Source organism: Monodon monoceros, unplaced genomic scaffold (genome assembly GCF_005190385.1).
Source record: "Monodon monoceros isolate NGI ecotype Baffin Bay Population unplaced genomic scaffold, NGI_Narwhal_1 Super_Scaffold_19, whole genome shotgun sequence".
NCBI lineage: Eukaryota > Metazoa > Chordata > Mammalia > Artiodactyla > Monodontidae > Monodon > Monodon monoceros.
This window is the reverse complement of record NW_021703775.1, coordinates 83,409,196-83,429,343: the sequence shown is the minus strand read 5'-3', so window position 1 is coordinate 83,429,343 and position 20,148 is coordinate 83,409,196.

The following is a 20,148-nucleotide window of genomic DNA, read 5'->3' as shown; positions in this document are numbered from 1 at the left end:
AAAAGGTTTACAGGGCTGAAAACTTAGCCTTTATTCTGAATGAGATAAGAGACCACTGTTGGTTTTGAGCTGAGGTGTGACCAGATCAGCCTTAAGTTTGAAGAGGATCACTCACTATGTCTAGGCTAGGGTAGGATAAGGGCCATCAGGTAGGAGGCCATTGTAATAACCAAACGAGAGATGAAGGTGCCTTAGACCAGAGCCTTTCGTGATGGAGGTGGTACAATATTGTTGGATTCTGGATATATTTTGAAAGATAGGATCTTCTGACAGGTTGAGTGTGTATTCTCAAAGAAGTAGAGTAATCCAGGTAACTTCTAGGTTTTTGGCCCTGGCAACTAGAAGAATAGAGTTGACTATTCATAAGGAGGTGACTATAATTATTCATCGTGGAAATTTAGATGGTGAGGAAGACAGGATATCAAAGGGCCGAGGGACAGTGGAAAGATGATAGACTCTGTGGAATGGTGGTAATATTGCGATGAAAAGACTGTTAGTGTTGAAATACTAGGGGAAGAAGGCTGGAAGTTTGAGGGGCAGTGGTCAAAGAAAAGGGCACTTGAAACTGTGAATATGAATTAGTTGTACCTTCTATTAATGGCACAATCGTGGGTGCAACCATAGGAGTGGGTGGCTGGGGTCTGGTGGACAACAAGATCACTGGGTGACAGGAGGTCAAAGATGGGTTGGCCAGGGTTTTGAGAGAATCGTCTCCATGTGTATTGAAATCACCAATAATTAAGCCGAAGGTATTGTTAGCAGTGGATAAGAAGGAATCATCAGGGAAAGAAGACTATCCAGTGCATAACCCAGCCTATGAATTTGATTCTATTTCTTAAACCTGCTTTGTTTTCCCTCTCACCTCTTTTAATACTTGGTTCCCTCCATCCCCAAATATTGGCTACTAACTGGATTTGGTCTTCATGCATCCAGACCTTTCCTTCTCAAATCCATTCTTCACATAGACATCAGAGCGGTTAATTTAAAATGCAGATCTGATATCATCACCCTACTTGAAAGTTGGGTGCTCCCCATCACTTGAAGATGTCTACACTCCTCATCCTGGAATTCAAGGTCATCTATGACCTAGAGACTTCCTGCCTTCTCATTATCCACTATCATACCTTACATTTCAGCAACAGAAAACTACTTGTGTGTTTTCCACTTCTATTATGTTCTTTGTCACTTGATTTTGTCTTCCCTCTTCTGGGACTGCCTCTCCTCCCTCATCACTTTGCCCAACTCTTTGTCTAGCAAAATTCAATTCAGCATTTAAGTCTCCATTCAAGAATCATATTTTCCAGGAAGCTCTTAAAGCTAGAATGGTTGACACATTACACCAAGGGCACATTTTTTCTATTATTTTTTCTGCTATTATCCTAGTAGTTCAAGAACATTTACAGAATGGAGTAATAATTGAATAATTGGTCTTTTTTTACACTTTGGGGTAATTCAACTTATAGCAAACTAAGACCATTGAAGACACATCTCACTTTTTTTTTTTTTGCTATTGTTTTGTACTGAAAAGCCAGTGAAAAGGAAGTAAGATTAAAATAGTATCTTATATTACTCTACTTAGTCCTGAACAATCCAAGAATGCAAGTCCTAAATGTTTAAAGAGGTAACTACTCACTACTCAGAGTATCAATTTCTGGTACCAGTTCATAAACCGTTGCCAAGCTCTGAACCATTTGTCTCCTGTCTGCAGTGAGATAAGGAGTTTTCACCAGCCCCAGAATGCATGGCAATCACATTCCAAGGCACACTGCTTAGTTCAGCCGAAATGGGTTTTGTAACTAGACTTTCTTGATGATTCTCCATGTGTTGATTTACATCCTGGCACGACCTCCTCATTTTGGCATTTTGAATAGCATCAGCTACTTTATTTTTTTATCTTATCAGTGGGAAGACTGAGGCACAGTGAGAGTCATGTGACCTGCATAAGTCACAAAGCAACTTAGTATACTTCAATCTATGACTCCTGGCTCCTGTCCATACTTAGAACTATTTTTTTAGATCCGTCTTTGGTTTTAGTCATTTGACTCAGCTTTTGTTTAAAAAAAATGAAGTTCATTCCTAGTCCACAGTATTCTTCAGGTTTATCTTTTACCAGAAAGTCTTTTTTTCCCTTCTTCCTGGTGGAAAGGAATCAGCATGTGTTATGGTATTATTATTGAAATGTTTATAGTCTGCCGTTTTCTGCACACCAAGTCCACAGCAGCGTAGAGTCAGACGGCCCCGCGCAGGTACCGTCTGCTCCATCTGGCCCTCGCCTTGCTGCAGGCGGGCCCCTGTATGGCGCAGCAGCTGAAGGCCCATATGGTCTCAGGTGTAGCCCCAGGTAGAGCATATTGCAGCCTGCCAGTCTGCAGGCCTGAGGCAGGCGTAGCTGCCGGGAGGCACACATCTGAGTGAAGTGGCCACCGCTGTGCCCAAATCAGAGGGCAGAAGGTGTTCTTGGCCTCCGGGTTGGCTTGGCCTTCCAGGACCAGTTGGGGACCAAGAAGCCATAGTGAATTGCAAATGTCAGTGCCGAGCAACATCCAGAAAACTTACTCTCCTCATTCCCTTCTCTCAACCCCACTAAGGCAGGTGAAGAATTTTGAGTTAGCCTGGTGATAGAAAACATGGGTCGGGGAAAATGGGTGCACCTAAATCTCAAAGCGGGGTATTGATAGTTGAACCTTTCCTTCAAAGTTGGCATTTCTATTTTAGGTGTTTTGTTCTTTGTTTCATTTCTAAATATCTAGGATGAAGATTGTATTCTTGAAGGAAATCTATTTTGGAATTAAGAACTCTTGTCCTTTTAGTCTGGATTTTTCAATAAAGGCAACACATAATGAGTTGTGCTCATTAATCTTTGAAAAGCAAGAATTCCACCCCAAGTATTAAAATTCTTGTCAATGGCAGAGAATGATACAAAAAGAGATACTTTGCAGTAATTTTCCCCTGAGGTTGATCCTGCCAGCCTTCTCAGAAGCCTCAGATTCTCTCATTGCTCACCTTTAACAAAGATGCTGCATCTGGACCACTATTCAATGGCCTTTCTTACTGGGGACACAAAAAAAGCCCTTATTTTCACACTTTACTATTCCACATGAATATCTGAATCTTTTAAAGTAATTTTTAAAAGTCATCCATAAGGCCTGAGGATAATTTTATAAAGAAGCTTCCAAGGGTACTTAAGGAATTGGATTACATTTTTGGTGTGAAATTGGCTAGTCATTTTTAGAATCCTCGGAATTTAGTTGAATCCCCCAAGGCAAAGAAAATATTAATTTACATCTCTGTGTGAGCCCTGAAAAATGGACAAATCATTTTAAGAACTCTCATTTTTATATGTATATCAAAAATATACTGAAAAGTATATTTTACTTCCCAACATTCATAAACTCATGTGGTTTTATGGAAACAAATCCATTTACTTTGTGAAACTGCACCAGTCCAACTTTACCAATAGCCAATAACCAGGTATATTAAAGGGGAGTTTTGGATTGTTTTCACTGCCTATACTCCTCAACAGGCAGAGAAAATTGGGATTAAACCACCCAAATATTTAGGGGTGACATAATTGGAGGGTTGAACTCAAGGAGCAAGGGTAAGAGATGGGCTGCTGATAACATTTTACTAGGAATGGCATTATTGGAAGGGAGGATATAATTTATTTTTTTGTGGAAACAATTTTATTTTATTTTTTAAAATTTATTTTATTGAAGTATCGTTGATTTACAGTGTTGCGTTAATTTCTACTGTACAGCAAAGTGATTCAGTTATATATACACATAAATTATTTTTCATATTCTTTTCCATTATGGTTTCTGACAGTGAATATAGTTCCCTGTGCTATAGAATAGGAACTTGTTGCTTATCCATTCTACATATGATAGTTTGCATCTGCTAATTCAGATATAAACTTTAAATTTTTAAATGGTGTAAGATTATGAAAGGATATAGAAGTATATAGTCATAAACAAAGTAAAACGTATTAGGGACTATGATATGAAAACATAATACTCCCCATTTTAATAATTATCTCCAATTTACAGATGGAGAAACTGAGGTTCAGAGAGGATACTTGATTTGTCTGAGGCCACAGAACCCTAAACTTGAGTTCCCCACCACCACACACGGTAGCTGTCCCCTGTTGGGAGGCAGTGATTGCCCTTTCTTGAGAAATACAGAGCTAGTCCAGCAATGCCATGAAGAAAGGAAGGGTCCTCAAAGTGTATCAGAATACTTAAATGAAGTTTGGAATCACTAGTTAGATAACAAGCCAACCACAGAAGATAAAGTCTTTACAGAAAAAGTTAAAGTAGAACTAAGGAAAACTTGGGTTTTGAAACTAGTTTTGAAAATGAATATTCCACAGTTGAGTACAATTTGAAGATGTTTGATTTGGGTGTGCCTTGCTGGTCACTCTGCCTGTAACTAGACACTGATGAGACTGAAGGCATCAGAGCGGGGAGTATGCGTCCTGGACCCCAGCAGCCTGAGGCTTTGGGTTGCAAAGGTGGCTGCAGCCCGTCTTCTGAGCAGGGCATGTGTACAGGATGGAGGTGAACTTTCCATGAAATGTGATCAGGCTCTGAGGCTCAGCTCACTGAGAGCAGCCCCTCGTGGACGTCGTATCCATAACTGTGGAGTCGGATAGCAGGGCTGCTCTCCGGATTTTAGTTCCCCTGGAAAGCCAGCTGCCTCATGTCCTGTCCCAGGCTCACCCTGTGCCCAGTCTGCGTGTGCACAGCGGGAGAGGTTCCCTCAAATCCGCTGGCCTCGCAGCCTGGGGAGGAGGTACAGCAGTGGTCTAGAGACTTCTTGAAGATTCCCGCCGAGATGAGGACAAGAAAACTAAGTGGTTAAAAGGAAAGTGAAAAAACTGCAACATCAAGAGTGAACCCTAATGTAAACAACGGACTTTAGATGATAAACTGTGTCCCATAGACTCATCAATTGTAACAAGTTTACCATCGGTGGCAGGTGGGGAAGGTAATAATGGGGAGGCTGTGGTGCGTGTGGGTCAGGGGTGTATGGGAACTCTCTGTACTTTCCCTTCGATTCTGTGAACCTAGAATAAGATAATAATAATAGTAACACTTACAATACACAACTAATAAAATCCAGGGGCGATTTCATAATCACAGTATTTTAATCTATTGCTGGGGATTAAATAGGCATTAAGGTGATTTAAAAGAAAGAAAAGAAATTAAGATTAAATATAAGAATACAATCCTATGTGAAGCATTTTCTAATGCAAAAAGAATGCTGAGGACATCTGAGAAATGACCTTGGAGAAGTTAATTCAAATTGGGTTAGATAACTCATTTTGAATGTCAACTTGCCAATTTGGTCAGGTGGGTATTATATTTTTTCTTACTTTCTAAATACGTAACAACATTATACTAGATCATCTCTGAAAACATTGAAATAGGAAACTTCTTTTTCTTCCCATGAATTATTTGCCTGTGAGGTCAGTCTTCAGTAAACTCTAGGGGCATTAATGCAGTCAAGACACTTTGCATTAACATCTTGCCCCTGGAAGATAAATTCTGCAGATCTAATTGACAGCAGAGTGACTATAGTCAACAATGCTGTATTACACACTTCAGTATTGCTGAGAGACTAGATCTTACAAGTCTTCACCACAAAAAAGAAAGGATAATTATGTCACTATGATAAAGATGTTCACTAAAACTCTGAGGGTAATCTTATTATAATATATAAATGTATCACATCAACACATTATTCACCAAAATGTTATATGTAAATTATATGTCGATTAAAAAATACGCTTTACATTATTTTCTTTCTTTCCTTCTCTCCATCCAACAGTGAAGAACATCTAGATTTCAAATGCCCCCACCAACCAATCATTTGTGAACTTTTGTTGAGCACCTACTATGGGCGACTGGGACAATAGAATATTGTTGCCTGTCCATCTAGCCTTTAGACTCCTGTTTTCCATGATTTAAGGCCTAATTTTGGGGTCTCTCTCTCTCTGGGGTGAGAAATCCCACCTTTTCTCTCATCTTCTCACACTTTCCCAACGATTATACACCTTCAATATGGGCCTTCCTCACCCAAAATCAAGCATGATATTCTCAATATTTATAGTACAGACCACTCTGCTACTAAAATATTCCTTACAATACCAAAAAAAAAAAAAAAGCATCTGCTGTCCAAGAAGTGTGTGTTTTTGAAATCCACCTGAAAATGCATTTTCCTTTGCACTTCTGTTGCCTGTGTTTACACTGTAGATATCTTAACCCACTTATTTTGTGGGGTGGTGTTATCTGAGAAGGGGTTTGGGGACCCCATTCGCTCAGAAGATTATCCTTGAGAACTTATTGCTTCATAATTCACACATTTCACTGAGTCCCACCGTGGCTAAGGGTTAATTGCCTTTGATACGTTCCCACTAGCAAAGAAGCTGGTTGTTTGGAGAGCTGCATGCCGTGGTTCAGCCTCTTCTTCAAACAAAAGCCTGGCTGGGTAGCAATGTTATCAAAGTTTTGCAGGCAGGGACTTTGGAAGGGTGGGCATGGAGAGAAGGGACTCTAGCCCTGGCTTTGGGCTTGTCAGCACTTGGGCTCTTTATGTTTCTTTCTGTGCTTTACCGAGTCCTCAGCCAGGGCACAGAAGGGTATTTCCTCTAATAGCTGTTTCAGAACAGCAGGGTAGCTACAGGGTGAGAAGAGAAAATTCTGCAATGAGAACAGAAAGGAGGTTGGATGGAAAGTCAGACCTGAAGGAAAGAAAAAGTAGGTATTCAACCTTCTTAGAAATCACCAAAAGCCTCCCGAGCAGGAATTTTGTCATTAAAATGGAGGTGCAAAGTTATATTCCTGAACAGAGGTATTAAGTTACGGGTGACGTTATGATTTTGCTTATGCCCTTCCTGAATTATTCTTCTAGGTCTAACTTAATGATGCAACCTGCTCCTATTCTCAGGTCAAAAAAAAAAAAAAATGAAATCACTCTTCTACTCATCCATGATAAGGTCTGTTTCTCTGTAAGGCTCTTATGCCATTCAGAGAACATTTGCTGACACACCTGGTTTGGGGCACTCTTCTGTTTCTCTTGGAATCCATCTGGGAGAAGAATGTATACAGTCATGGACACAAAGTAGGCGCTCAGAAAGTGTGGAGTTGATCTTACCATAGATACTTTGAATGCCAGTGATGGAAGGGCTCTTGGAGATACTGTGTTTCATCTTCCCCACCTAGAGGAGGTGAACTTTAGAGGGGCAAAGATAATGAGAAATGGAAGCAGGGAACAGTTTATCAGAGAAAAGTCCCCCAAAGGCAGCTCAAAACCCCTCACAGCAAGAGCCATAGATGGAACGAGCGATGTAAAAGAAGGGTGCATTCATGTGTCAACTATTATTTTCTCAGCCGAGGCAAAATTGACAGTCCAATGTAAAGATCTGAGAACAGAATACTAAAAATGAATCTTGAAATGAGACACAGACATTCTTTTTTATATTTATAACTATCTCCAGCTCTTCCTAAAGTTTTACTGCAGGGGATAAAAACTGATACTTGAGTAATAGCTATGACTTGTATCTTTTGCTAGATAGTGAGCTTCATGACGTCAGGAGTTTTGTCGTTCAACTTTGCATAGCTGCCACCGTGCCCAGCTCTTTCCCTGCCACACACTTGTGGGCACACACATGCCGTTGTCTGGCACAGTGCCTGGTACCACACAGGTGCTCAGGAAATTTTTAAATGGAGGGAATTATTCAGCAACTTAACAAATAGTGTTAAGACGTTACACCAGCCCCTTGCTGGTGTTTTCACAATAAGTTAAATGAAGCGTTGTCTTCTAGGGGCTCATAATCTAGCGGGTGGGTATAAGTTTCCTGTTTGTGAATTTCAGTGAACCATGACAGGTACCTATCGTAAGGGGGTCTCCAGGGAAGAGTTAGTTAACTCTACTCAGAAAGGCCAGATAACCTGCACAGATGAAATACTCAAATCATATTTTGAAGTAGGACTTTTCCATGTAGTCTGGGGGACAGTGTCATCTAACGTGGAGGGAATATTATGGAGGAGTTATATTCTAGATACAGAGTATAGCATTTGCCCCACTGTATCATAATGACTAATTGATTATGTTCCACACCTTCCTAAACTTCTGGAGCTCAGGGACTATGGACCTCACATTCATCTCTGTAGCTCCAGATCTTTCTAGAAAAATGCCTAGTGACTAGCTGGTGCTTAATAAATACTTGCTGGATGAACATGTAACAACAGATGAATGGCCCCATAGAAACTGTCAGACCATTTTCTCAATTCCTCTTACCTCATTTTAAATACCTGGCATTTAACCTGATCTCCCCACATATGGCTTGTCTACAATTGGGGGTAAAAATCAAAAGAATTGTGCTGAAGTTACTTAAATTTCCAAGAAGAGAACAGATGGTGATTTTAAATAGTTATGGAAAGAACTTAAGGGGAAAGAAGACAATGGCAAGAAAAATCAATGCTTTTTCTGTGGCATAAATTTGGGTGAGGTCACCAGAGGGACCCGCTCCTCGCTGGACCCACTTTCTCCTGCAATTAATCCACAAGCTGTAGCCAAGGACTTTGTGACACTCAGTGACATTCACTCCAACTGGCAAAGAGAATGTGACAAGCAGGCCTATTATATTTTTAAACACGTTTATTGGAGTATAATCGCTTTACAATGGTGTGTTAGTTTCTGCTGTATCACAAAGGGAATCAGCTATACGTGTACATATATCCCCATATCCCCTCCCTCTTGTGTCTCCCTCCCACCCTCCCTATCCCACGCCTCTAGGTGGTCACAGAGCACCCAGCTGATCTCCCTGTGCCATGCAGCTGTAAAGCAGGCCTATTTTTAAGCGGCAGTTGAATTGAATTCATTCAAGAGAAGAGAGGGTGGGGGAGGGGTGAGAGAATAAAAGAGAGAGGGGAGTTTTTAAGGGGCCTGCAGTGAGAAGCCCAGCGAAACTGTCTGGAGAGCTCTTTCCTGTTTGGGAAACTGTCAGGGCAGCAATGAAGTTCAAGTTCAGTCCAGCAGTTGCCAGAAGACCCAACGCTTTCTGTTCTGAGAGTCGTCCACAACCTCCCACTCTACCTGGGTTTTCTTTGAAAGTAGGCAGGGCCAGATAGCTGGGACCCTCTGGGGGTCCTGGATGTTGTAAAACCACAGAGATACCCTGAGGGACTCAGGGACCCTGAGCCACAGGTCTGCCTTCACACTGGATGAGGACAGTCATTGCTCAACAGCCAGCATGTGTGTCTGTGGCTGCAGGGAAGCGGGATGGAGAAGACGAGGCGGGTGGTGTCTGAGCACATCCCCTGCCATTGGCAGCTGGTACTGACCAAGCTCTCAGTACAGACCTAGGCTTAGGTTGGAGTTTAAAATCTTAATTTTTCTCTAGTCTGGAGAAATTCCAAGGTTCAGGGGAAGAAACAATAAGCAAAACTAACAGGTACAATTCGGATATATTTTTAAAAGGCTTGAGGGATATACCAAAAACAAAGAGATGTAACCCTGCCCTAGACTTCACACCACATTAGCTAGCTTTAACATTTTTTCAAAAATTCGTCATATGAAGGAAACAGCAGAACATCAAGTGGAATTTTAAGATCAGGGACATTTACCAGTCTTCTCAGCGAGGCACATTTTCTCCTGTGTGTGGACTAGAAGGGAATTTGGGAGGGCCTTGGTTTATAGGAGAGTGAACAGGACAGAGGAAGTGGCCAGTGGTGGAGGGGCCCCGGCTTCTAGACATCAGGGACTCTTAGCTTACAGCTCCAGTTTCTGGAGTTTTCTGCAACCCCCAGTCTTGGTTTGTGGGATTAGCATGGGTGAAAATAGACAATTCGGGTACAGAGTTTACTATTACGTGTCAAGGTCCTTGGGCTAAGGAATATCCAGGTAGCTGGTTGGACATTATTTCTGGGTGTGTCTGTGAGAGTGTCATTACATGAAGCAGAAGACTGAGTCAAGAGGATCACCGCCACCAGTGCGGGTGGGTGCCATCCAGTCCACTGAGAGCCTGAATAGAACAAAAGGAGGAGGAAGGGGGTATTCCCTCCGTCTGATGGAGCTGGGACATCCATCTCGTCCTGCCTGGGATGCTGGTGCTTCCGGCTCCTGATTCTCACATCTTTGGACTCAGACCAGGACTTACCCCATCAGCTTCCCCTGTTCTCAGGCCATAGGATATGGACTGAATTACACCACTGGCTCTCCTGGATCTCCACCTTGAGACTTAGCCTCTATAAGCACGTGCCCCAATTCCTACAAGGAATCTTCTTACGTAGATTTATATCAATATATCAATATACCTATGTTATCTATATCTACATTTGTATCTATATCTGCACCTGTTTCTACATCTTTAGCTGTATCTGTGTCTCTATCTGTATCTATACGTTTCTGTATATCCTATTGGTTCTGTTTCACAGCGGGCAAAGCCAGGACGGCCGTTGCTTTCCTGCCACCAGCTTCCTTCTTTGACACCCCAGAGCTGCCTGTGCTCCCTGGCTCCAGTGATCAGAATTCTCCGTGTCTCTGTGTGAGAGACATAGGCCGGGGCATGGGGCGAGGGCCCAGAGTGATGCTCCGGGGAGCCCAAGTGCACAGGCCCCTTGGACGGCTTGGAAGGAGACACAGCTGGGACACTTCCCTCTTCTTTCAGGTCCTAAGATGTGGCTGCAGCCTCCTGAGCTGGGAGGGAGGCGCAGAGATTTAGTTTCCTCCTCACCTGCATCTTGGATCTCAGTGGCCCTGCTCTCATCCCTGCAGGCCACACATATGCTTGATTCTCCTTGTACCACAGACACTGGGGCTTTCAAAATACTTACTGTGTGTGTGTGCACGGGGACACTGGTTACACAGCCACGCCCTGGCAACTGACCTCACGGTATCACAGGTGGTGCCATGGTGTGTGGCCACAGAGCAGGAGGCAAATGTCTGGGCAGGTCCCTCAACACCCCTGTGGTTGCTCTGAGGAGTGTCCTGCAGGCTCCACTGGTGTCTGCAGGCCCTCCCCATCCTGCCCCCTTTCTCTCTGGGATGGAGAAAGACAAAGGCCAGCCCTAACTCCCCCTCTCAGGGGAAGAGCAACGTACTGTACTTGCCAAAAATTGTTTTAACATGTATGCACTCAGCGTTTTGTACCTCGGTAATGTTATTGGTATTTCAACATCTTTAAAATTCATAGACATTATGAGGTACAACAGCTGAGTCTTTTTCTCTTTCTCTCCCTGTGACGTGGCAGATCAACTCCTTGATCTTAGACTAGTATACATTTTATAGGATGGTTACGTATGGGTTTTCTTGAATATGGCTGACATTTTGGGAGGACCTGCTTTCAACTGCAGTGATGCATGGATTCTGAAGCATGCTCCAAACTGATTTCAAAAAATGATCCACTCTGATTGAAATTTCAGGTCATTTGCTAGAAATCCTATGCCTTGCAAGGAGTAGGGCATGGGTTGGATTAGGGAGTTGTCAGCTGAACCTTTATGAGGGGTTCAGATGTAAGGAAGCAAAATTAGGAGAGTAATTTATCTAAGACATTCCAGGATGGACGTAGTAACTAGTACTTATTTGGTATCTTCCGTGATACATAGTTTACATGAGTTCTCTTGTGAGACATGCTCTGATTGACTCCTGACCTATCAGCTGACCTCTCTATACCCCTTACACAGATGAGGAAATCAAGATTTAGAGAGGCTACAGTACCCCCCCGCAAAGTCACACAGCTAGGATGTGTACCTCATTCTGGACCATATGCTGACTCCTGAGAGAAAAACATTTGGGTAAGTTTGAGATAAGATGTTTTTAAATTCCCCTAGGGGCAGAACTACCTTATGAAATTCAGGGTGCTTATTTGAGTTTAAAAAATTACAAACTTTAAAAAGCCAGATTAACCTGATGTTTAATGAAAATAAAACAAAATATTCTGATACAATCTGTGGTAGGAGTGTACCAATATATTCATTTTTCCTTGAGATAGGATCTGATTATCTTTCTTTGAATGGCATTCATCAATGTAAGACAAGGTAGTCTATATATCTTTAGATGCTGGTAGCAGGTTATCTTGCAAGAGAACTAGGAAGTAAGGATTAGTGTCAGAAGACTTGATTTTCATGCCTTTATATTGTTTGAATTTTTCATGTGTGTAATTTTTATTTTGGAGGAAAAATGGGGTGCACATGCGTCTTCCTTTTATACCTATGGAAACAGTGAGCTCTATACCTACTCTCCAGGCACCCGTGCAGAAATATGTGGTTCATCGATCTTATTGGCTCTTATGGTTCACCCAGAATCTACAGAGTGGCAAAGAGAGAGTGGGTTCCTCCCTGTGTCATTAGGGACTGCTCATTTCCCGGGAGAACTGCTTGCCCTGGAACACAGAGGAGATTGTGCCCTCACATGATCACCCAGCTAGTTTGCAGAGGTAAGTTTCACAGCAGCTCTTCCACAACAAAATCGAGGGATGCACTTACAAAGCATCCTTTATGCAGTTTAATAAAACAAAAGCAAGGTTCTCTGTTTTTATATTTCATAGCACGAATAAACCCCACACAATACTGCCAATTCTCAGCTCCTAAATCCCCCAGCTCCTAAAATCATTACTAAAATCTTCCCTGTAATACTTTATATGCATCAAAGATTGCCTGTCCTCCTTTAATTCATTTCCTTTGAAATGTTCTCTCCAGGTGTTTTCATTTTCTATTCTGCTCCCCTTGAGAAGAGCAAGCACCAGGGTCCAGGAGGTTGGGGCTTGGGTGGGCTGTCTATCAGAGAGGCAGGCTTATCACTGATCTCTGGGTCTCGGTTTCTCATCTGCATGGGAGGGACTTGGACCAGGCATTCCCTCAGACCCCTCCTGTCTTGTAGAGTTGACATCTATGCTCTGGTTCAGAGGGGAGCACGGGCCAGGCACCGGCTGTGCCTTCTCACAGCTCAAGGAGTGTTTGACATTATTCAAGAAACGGAACCCTGTGAGATTCATCAAGACTTAATGCCCTACCCCCCCAAGTTTTGCATTTAAGAAGAACGCAAATGCATATCTCATCGCTGATTATTAAGACTCCTCAGTATTGTTGTTATTATTGATTTTTAAAGTGTGTTCATTATTCAGCTTCAAATCCATTACAAAGAACAAATACATATTTAAATATTTATTATTATCCGAGATTGTGGTCATACACTTCCTTATCCACCCACTTCCATCTGCTCTATGATTGACTGAACAGATGGGTGTTGTACCCAGTTCCAAAAGCCAGAATACAAGGGCTCTGAGTTTTTTTTTTGTTTGTTTGTTTTTTGCGGTACGCGGGCCTCTCACTGTTGTGGCCTCTCCCGTTGCAGAGCACAGGCTCCGGATGCGCAGGCTCAGCGGCCATGGCTCACGGGCCCAGCCGCTCCGCAGCATGTGGGATCTTCCCGGACCAGGGCACGAACCCGTGTCCCCTGCATCGGCAGGCAGACTCTCAGCCACTGGGCCACCCGGGAAGCCCGGCTCTGTGTTTTATACTGAAAGAAACTACGTAACAAAGGCAGAGGAAGAATGCAATTATATCATATCTTCTTTTAGGCCTTTCCTTATTAGTTGAGCAGGAATTCTGTAGTGTTTTGGAAATTCACTATAGTATGTCAAAGAATACAGCAGAGAAAATCATGACTATTGAATTATTTAGTTCTTTTCTTGGGTTTCTTTGCTCCATTTGGCAACATTATTCACCCAGTCCTCCAAGCTAGAAATCATGTTGCTACCTTAAACTCCCTTGCCTGTTTTCATCCACCTTGGTAACCTGATTATCAAATTCTAAGCACTTTTAAATCTGCAATATTGCTGGAATCTATTCCCCTCTCACCAATTTCCATGGCTTCTGCCATATAGTCTAGGCCTTCAGCTCTTCTATTCAGTATATCTTCTGAATCTCTAATTTTCTATAAAACAGAGGTATGCAGAAATGCCCTGGCAGGTGAGAGGGAGAACATGTAAATGCATGGACATATTAACAAAAACAACATAGTCTTGGGGGCACAGCCTGGGTACATGGGTATAGGGCTGAGTGTGGCCAACATCTTATACCCTGTGAGGCAGTTTGGACCAAATACAGTAGGCTAAAGGGAACCATTGGAGGTGTATTGAGACAACAGGAATAACACGATTGCTTCTATATTATAGAAAGGTGGTTCTACAAAAGAAGCAGAGAAAGGACTGGAGGGAGGAGATTAATTATCACACAAGTTCAGATGAGCCATTCTCAGAGGCTGGGGTATGAGTGCTGGTGCACACAGAAAAGAGAAATGAGTGAGAGGGTCACCGTTACAGTAGAATCAATAGGAAATAGTTACTGAGGATGGAGTGAAAGCAAGAGAGAAGAGTCAAGTTGATGCCTAGGCTTCTCACTTGGATGGCTGGGTTGATATTGGTGCAAGAATACAGATAAGGAGCACACAAGTGCAAGAAGAGAAGGAAAACCAAAGGAAGAATGAACAATAGTTTCAAAACTGATGGGTTTGAATTACCCATGGGAGTATACCACCAAAAATATTGAATAAGCAATAGATAATTGATATAATGTAAGTTTTATTGATTAAAAGTAGTCCTATCTGCTAAAGTTAAAATATGCATAACTATTACCCAGGAAATCTACCTCCAGACATTGTGTCTTTGAGAAATGCTCTCATCTGTGCAGAAGAAGAAATGTAAGCTGATTTTATTGAAGCATTGTTGTAGTTAAGAAAATTAGAAATTTTCTCATTTTTCATGAATAAAGGAATGATCAAATAAAATTTGGTCTATTAATATGATGAAATGCTATATACTGATACAATGAAAAGAAATGCAGTTGTATTAGTGGTAAATGGTTTAAAATCTCTGCAGGGGACAAAACCCCGATTTGTAGCTTTTGCTGATTTCAGTGGTGTAAATATCCCCATAATGGACAATTTCAATCTACCAAGGTGAAACCATTGAATGTGAAGTTGGGAAAAGATGCACAAAACAAGCTTTCACTTGCCAGTATGAGCCAGCTCCAGCACACCACTGGGAATGGACTACATCTTTTTTTGTATCAACACGGATAATTCTCAAAATATTAATGTTGAGTGAAAAATGCAAGTTGCAGAATGATGATTATAGTATGATATCCTTTCATTTAAACAAAGCAGAAAAATCAATATTATACATTCTTAAAGGACATTATATATGGAAGTATTTCTAAGTAAAAAAAAAAAAAAAACTCTGGAAAGAGAAAGACCAGATTTCAACAAAAATTTTCTCTAGGGGTGAGAAAGGAGGGGAAAGCGAAGGGTAGAAGTAAGATTGGGAGCCACACTCTGTGAGATTGAAAACTTTGTCTGGAGTGTTCTAATATTTGAAGAAATGTTTGTTTATAAATTATTTTATTAAAATTATTTTTTAAGCAAAACAAACATATAAACAACACAAAACCAATCATATAGGCAGTATTTCTTTAGCTTTCTTTTCAGGCATCAGAGGAGCAAGCCACCACTCCGTGGTCTCCAGCATAGAGGGGCAGTGATGAGTAGATGAGATCCATGGAGAAAGCTTAAAGATTAGATAGAGGGGGTCCAATTTCAGTTGTTGACACTTGATCCTTTTAAACTAAGGTGCTGACTTCTGAACCTCAGGTTCTGGCTATGTATGCTACAAGGTCTTCTGACTTGCTTTGTGTGCTGTCCAGGGTGAGAGAGTTTATTGTTTGCCTAGGAAAAATAAAATAGGGGAAGCCCTCAAAATTAAAATATTCTTTCAAAGCAATGGTATTATGAACTGAATGATTGCCCCACCCATTCATATGTTGAAACCCTAACCCCCTGATGTGATTGTACTTGTAGGTGGGGCCTTTGGGAGGTAATTTGGTTTAGATGAGGTCATGAAGTTGGGGACCTTATGGTGGGATCCTTACAAGAAGAGGCCAGAGAGCTTGCTTCCTCTCTCTCTTTCTCTACACCATGTGAAGGCACAGCAAGAAGGTAGCCAAATGTAAGCCAGGAGAACAGCCCTCACCAGAAACCAACCTTGCCAACACCTTGATCTTAGATTTCTCAGCATCCAGAGCTGTGAGGAATAAATATCTCCCGTTTAAGCCACCCAGCCTATGGTATTTGGTTATAGCAGCCTGAGCTGATTAAGACTAATATCAAAGGCCAACATCTGAAGACCCGAAGATAGGTGCAATCTAACTTGCATCCTTGACGATGTCTTCAGGGAGGCTAAGTATGTGGAGTGGGAAGAGCTACGTTTCATTTTATCCTAAGGGGGAAAATGTTTTTTTCTCTGAAATGTAAATGTAAGCAACTCAGTTCTTGTTGTTCCCTTAGGGGAGGAGAAAGAAGAGATAATAAAGTAACATCATTGAGATCCTGAATATTAGACCACACCAAGTAGAGAAAGTTACCCTGTAGGTTGAAAAATCTGAATATTTCCTTGGAAGACAAGAGGACCCTTTCCTTCATAGGGGGTATGGAGAGTCAGAGTGAGAGAGTGAGTTACTTAGGTAGCACAGCAGTGTCGTAGCAGCCTTCCCATCACAATGGCCAAGTATTGTAAAAGGGCTAGAAAGATGGGGGGGGGGGGGCGGATTAAAGAAGGGAAAACGCATAAAGAGATATTTCAAAGTATATCCTCATCACCTAGATACTTTGGCGGGAAGTTATTTCTGGTCAGTTGCCCAGGCCCCAGTTACTCACAACGATACTGTGGTCCTCTTTGTCTCTACCTCACAATCACAAAAGCATTAGGTGATCCTTGTCTTGAAACACTGCATCTGACTCCGCATTGCCTTTGAAAGCTTGCTCCAAAGTCGGAACTTCAGATCTCAGTCCTCAGGAAGCCATGCATCACAGCTGGTGAAGATCAATTCTGTTGGACTTTCCATCCTCGCATGTTCCTTAGTGCTGGACAGATGGAGGCCCAGCACCTGAAGCTATGCTGATCATGATGCATGAAGCAGGCAAAGGAAAGGACCACACCTTTTAGGACAGAGCCAAGGGCAACTTATTTTTCACACATAAGCAAGACAATTATTTTGACTCATTATTCTTTTTTTTTTGGCGGTACGCAGGGCTCTCACTGCTGTGGCCTCTCCCGTTGTGGAGCACAGGCTCCGGACGTGCAGGCTCAGCGGCCATGGCTCACGGGCCCAGCCGCTCCACGGCATGTGGGATCTTCCCAGACCGGAGCATGAACCCACGTCCCCTGCATCGGCAGGTGGACTCGCAACCGCTGCACCACCAGGGAAGCCCTGACTCATTATTCTTTAGCACTGCAGAATTCAAGGTAATGAATAGTTACTTGGCAGCTATTATATAATGAATAAGGCATGGTTTCTGCTATGGAGGTAAGACAAACATGCAATTTTTATCACATAGACTGAAATAAAGGCTATATAAGAGGTATAACAAACTGATTTAGGAATGAAGTAAGTTTTACTTGGGGAACTGAAGGCCCCTTGGAAGAAGCAGCAGTTGAGCAAACCCAACAAGATATGTAGGAGTTGATCACCTGGCGTGGAGGGGAAGAGAGCTCCAAGGACCCTCTGGAGTGGCTGCTTGGAGATGAAGCCTTCTTCTTGGACTTGTACATTGAAATAACATAGAGTAAACCACTGCTCCATCCTGTCAGTTCAGTGGAAAGAAGATAACATTTGAACCAGTAGTTTGGCAAGAGGAAGACAATATAACCAGACGATTCACCAAATTGTGTTCTATTTTTCAAGTTATTGCATTGATATTATGCACATTCAGGCATCAGCTACTTCAGAAGGTCTATTCTTTGGAGGAGCAAGAGAGTTCCCTTTGCAGAAGTAAAGTAAATAGGTTTCTGTCTGTTTGTGTGGGCAGCTTGGGATATTAAAAAGAAGCAATACAATGCAGAGAGATTGCCATTCAGAGATACAGTATGGCTCATTTTTAACTGTTTTCATTGAAGTGGGTAGAAATTGGTCCGGATTGTCTTTGCCGGCAGGGTGCACGTTGGAGGGTCAGTCATATCCCTGTTTACCTAAACAGATGCTGAAAGCATCACATCATTCACAGCTCTTTATCTTTTCCAACTGAGCAAAATGTTCAGTATGAACTTTTAAATAGAGTGACACCTTGTGTGTCCAACCTGCTGAAATCTGCAGCAGGAAACCAGTAACAGGGAAAGCTGTGAATGTTTGTGGTGATTAAGTGCTAACACAAGTCCACATTTTCTTCAGGAAAGTGAAGATGGTTGACTTGGCAATTGACAGTCAGATAGGATGGAATATATTTTGTGATACATAATTATACCTGGATTGTTTGGATGGAGAAATTAAAGCGAAGTCTTGAGACTGTGATGTTTCCAGTGGCAAAAGGTTTTGAAAAATATTTTTTTTCAAATTAGTGATTCTAATCAATATAATTGTAATCACTACATTGTAATATATGCCATATTTTAGGAGTTTTTGCAAGTAGTTTGATAAACAGAAAGTCTAACATAATTTACTGATGTGATTTATAAGGGCTTTTCATTTCTATCGTGCCCACGCTCCTTAATAAACCAGAAACTGCACACACACACAGTTTTTATTTAATTGAAGAATAGTTGATTTATAATGTTGTGTTAGTTCATGTGTACAGCAAAATGATTCAGTTATATATATTACATTTTATATATATGTATATATATATATATTCTTTTTCAGAGTCCTTTCCATTATAGGTTATTACAAGATATTGAATATAGTTCCCTGTATTAAATAGTAGGTTCTTGTTGTTTATCTATTTTATATATAGTAGTGTGTGTATGTTAATCTCAAATTCCTAATTTATCCCTCCCCCCTTTCCCCTTTGGTAACCGTAAGTTTGTTTTCTATGTCTGTGAGTCTGTTTCTGTTTTGTAGATAAGTTCATTTGTATCATATTTTTAGGTTCCACATATAAGTGATATCATGCGATATTTGTTACACACACACTCTTGATGGGATATTTTCCTTGCTCTACCTGGGAGACTGAGATAAATGAGTGATTAAGGTGCCCATTCACTGGTCATATTTCTAGAAGGAAAACTAGTTCCCGTCAATCAACATTTATTAAAGCATCTACTATGGGAATATGGATGTAGAAAGAAAGTCCCTTCCTTCAATATTATCACATTGTGAGGGCAGGAAGAGCCATGATCAGACTTGGTGAACGAAGTGCAGTAGGTGCCCTGATCAGGTTGGATCCAGAGCTTCGAGAACATGCAGGACGAGTGACTGGTGAGACAGGGATCAGGAAAGGATTTCCATGAGATGGGATGGCCAGGCTGGGCCCTGGTTCTCAACCTGTTGACTCCCCAGGGCCTGGTAACATTTTTAATTAAAAAGCAATTGCTAAATAAATCAATATATATGAAACTGCTGTGTGACTTTTACTGCTCTATGAAAATGTCAGTTGTTGAGATAATGAGTCACCTTTGGCTATGGACCTTGCATCGCAAGCTCATCTCTTCCTCTTGTTTTGACTCTTCAGCTTGATATAAGCTCCCCACAACCTGCTCCTTGCCTCTGCTTCTCTCCTCCCTACATTTTCCTCTTTCCCTTGTGCTTTCAACATATTCACCACCTCTCCATGTCACCTGCTCCTGGCTTGACCCAGAGTTCAGCTAAACTGCAGTGGGTCATCCCCTGGGACCTGCATTTGGGGAGAAGTCACAGAAAAAGCAGACAGCTAATGTAATCCAGCTACAGAGAATCAGCAGCATACTTTATTTATTCATAGTAAATTCAATTTAATCATGGTAAAGATTGCTTCATATTTAGGCTTAACTTTACCTGCTAATTCCATTTTAAAGCTTGGAAAACCAAGACTTAGAAAGTCAATGGAATAGCAACACATAGAATCTGGGTTTTCCAATTCCCGGCCCAGGGTTCTTCCCTTTTTTGGTAACAGGAACTTGTTCACCAGAGAGAAGCCAGGCAAGGGGCACAGTGTTTCACAGCAGGAAGGATCAGGGACTCACAGGCAGGCAACCTGAGATCAGCTTGAGGACCACCTGTTTTCCCCAAAGAAGGTCCAATCTTCAACTGTACCTTTGGACATGTGATGAGTGATCAAGGTTTTATTTCAAAGGACCCAATAAAGAGATTCAGAGGGTGATTTTGACATTTTAGAATACGT